At 33.2% G+C, this 2696-nt stretch overlaps 1 long non-coding RNA gene across 1 annotated transcript; it reads left to right on the forward strand.

Moving 5' to 3' along the window:
* The first annotated feature begins 394 nt into the window (after positions 1 to 394).
* On the forward strand, positions 395 to 1763 carry LOC113695738 (uncharacterized). The gene is made up of 3 exons (XR_011817188.1): positions 395 to 409; positions 526 to 738; positions 1317 to 1763. It is a non-coding gene; the product is annotated as an uncharacterized lncRNA (long non-coding RNA).
* Positions 1764 to 2696: the final 933 nt, after the last annotated feature.

A 2696-nucleotide genomic window follows, 5' to 3' on the forward strand; every position in this document is an offset into this window, starting at 1 on the left:
AAAAGAATTCTAAAAACTTATATTTCATCTTCCTTTACTAGATAGTCTTGGTTGTCAGAAAATAAAGCACAAGAATGTGCATTGAAAACTTGAGGGATATGGGGTTCAAGTTTCAATCCTCAATATAAATTTTGGACAATGTATATATGTATGTATACATTTATATACATGTATATGTGTGTGCAAACTGTATATGTATCATGCATGCAATAGCTCAATTATCAGCATTCCATTGCTGCCGTCCTTTCTGCCTTGTGGCTTCTACATTCGAAATTGATGTACCAAAATTCGGCATGCGTCCATCGATTGTATGTGAAAATGATGTAACCGTCGATCCCGCAACCAGATGAGTTTATACTTAAGCTTTGCGACATTATGCTAATGTTCATTATCTTTTCCACTAAAAGAGGTTAGAAATTGCTGGACTTAAAAATTTCAAATCTTAATGATGTTGATGCTTTGTTTAAACTCCTTTCGTAAGCTAATTCTGACTTAGACTTTGTCTTAATTCTTTGATATTTGTAGCTTTCTCTTAACAACTCAGCGATAAGAAGTTTCAACACAACTACCGATTAGGTTTTGGCAAATTGCACCATCTCTTGCTATAAATAGTTATCATCATTAACTTGTGTTCTCACAAGCATAGCTAACATAAGATATCGGAGATGGCTAAATCTCAATTTAGCTGCGCAACCTTCTTTGCCCTGCTCATCTGCTTCCTCCTCCTCGTACCAAATAGTAAGTTGTAGCTAGTCTTTAGTAAGAGAGTTTACACTTCTATAGTCTTAAATGGTGAACACATGCATAGAATGGCGTATATTTGTACATTCCCAAAGTTTTAATTATTTGTCTCTACCTCTCTCTTAGTTAGAGAACTTCGAGTAGAACAAACAGAAATGGTTGTCACTAGCAATGAATTAGAATAGTTATAAGTGTGTATCATGTATATGTACACTCACAATCAAAATTTTACGAACTAATTTGTATTACATATGCGCCGTATGCTTTTCAATAAATGTTTTTGCTTAAAGTTTAGCCCTGTACTCTGCTTTTGAATTTTCTCTCGCGCTTTCTAATTTCTCGTGACATGTAATTATACTGCAAGTATACATGTATAGTGTTGCGAATAACAATACATGTGGCATAAAAATAGAAAATGGGATAAAGATTGACACAAAAAATGACATAGAGGAACCATGCCCTGTAATACTAACAAACACCTATCCCTTAGGTGGACGGGCTAGATCCCTGATATATACCATACACTTTGGACTAACTCTAATGTTTTGCTCTCTCTTTTGCTTTGTTTCATGCAGAGATGCCAATGGCTGAAGCTTCATTTTGCAAGAGGCTTGCCAAGAACTGGTCCGGGGATTGTTCCTCTGACAGGTGCTACAATTATTGCAAGTATACAGAGCATGTTTACTCCGGAGAATGTAATTGGACTGGCAATGGTCAGCATCGTTATTATGCTTGCTACTGTGTCTACAACTGTTGAAAGCCTACTATTTTCTGCAATTTGCAACGTACTTTGTATTCAAATAAAGGCGAACAATTCACTAGAATTGCATATGTGCCGCCAATAGTTGTTGTTCCTATGTCAGTTGCTAATAACGTACGGTGCTGTCTGTGTTATCATTGAAAAATCACTGCTCAGTGATAACTTAATCAGTCTATCCATGTGTGTCTGTTGCGATCTGTCTTGTATTCATTTAAATATAAATGGACTACCTCTGTCCAAGTATAAGGGTCATCTTCTGTGATTTCAACTTGTTATGAGTACATGTGATTATTATGTTTGGACTCTGATAAACACCAAAAATATCTGCTAAAGAATTGGATGCGAAAAAAAAAAGTCTAATGAAAAAAAAGAAAGAAAGTCATATTTTTTTTTTTTTTGTCAAAAAAGAAAGAAAGTCATATGCACAACCAATATTCTCCATGAAAAACAAAAAATAAACACTGATTGAAATATAAAAATTGGCCTTGAAAATCTTGCACTCCCTATGTGCCATATTTGAGGTTTTTTTTTTTGTTTTTGAAAATCAAACTTTTTAAGAAAAAAAATGTAATTATTAAGTTTGAATGTACTGATTTTGGATGAACCTTAAACATGGCCCTCACATGGAGTGTAGTGGCACGCAAAAGGTAATTTTTTCAAATGGTAAAATGGAAAGTTGTGTTGATTTTGAAAAGATGACCCTTTGTTTGGAATATCCAAAAGGTGAAAACATGACACTAAAAAAGGATGGTTATTTTACCATTTTACTGTTTTACTTTCCTTTTTATTTTTTTTGAAGGTATCCGTTGACTCTGGCTTAGCTTCCTTTAGTTTAGTTGAATAGAAAACCGAAGACCATGTACTTTATTTGTTTTCCATTAATTGACATCAATAGGGTGGGACACATTATAAAAATTCATAATTTTTTCAAAGAGTGAATTTGTAGGAGTTTTTGGTGAGGCACGGGCCCCAAGTGTAATTTTTTTTAAAAACTGGAAGTTGGGAAAATGTAAGGGAATAATAAATATTACTGCATGCTAAAGAAATAGAAAATAAAAATTAATCAAAGCCATAAATAGGTATAATTATTCTATAATTAAAAGATTGTATTGTCTTGGTTATAGGGACTGTTTTCATTTTCTTTTACATCTAGATTTTAAATTTTTTTTTAAACCAAAAAGGTCAAAATCTAGAA

This window comes from Coffea arabica, chromosome 6e (assembly GCF_036785885.1).
Source record: "Coffea arabica cultivar ET-39 chromosome 6e, Coffea Arabica ET-39 HiFi, whole genome shotgun sequence".
NCBI lineage: Eukaryota > Viridiplantae > Streptophyta > Magnoliopsida > Gentianales > Rubiaceae > Coffea > Coffea arabica.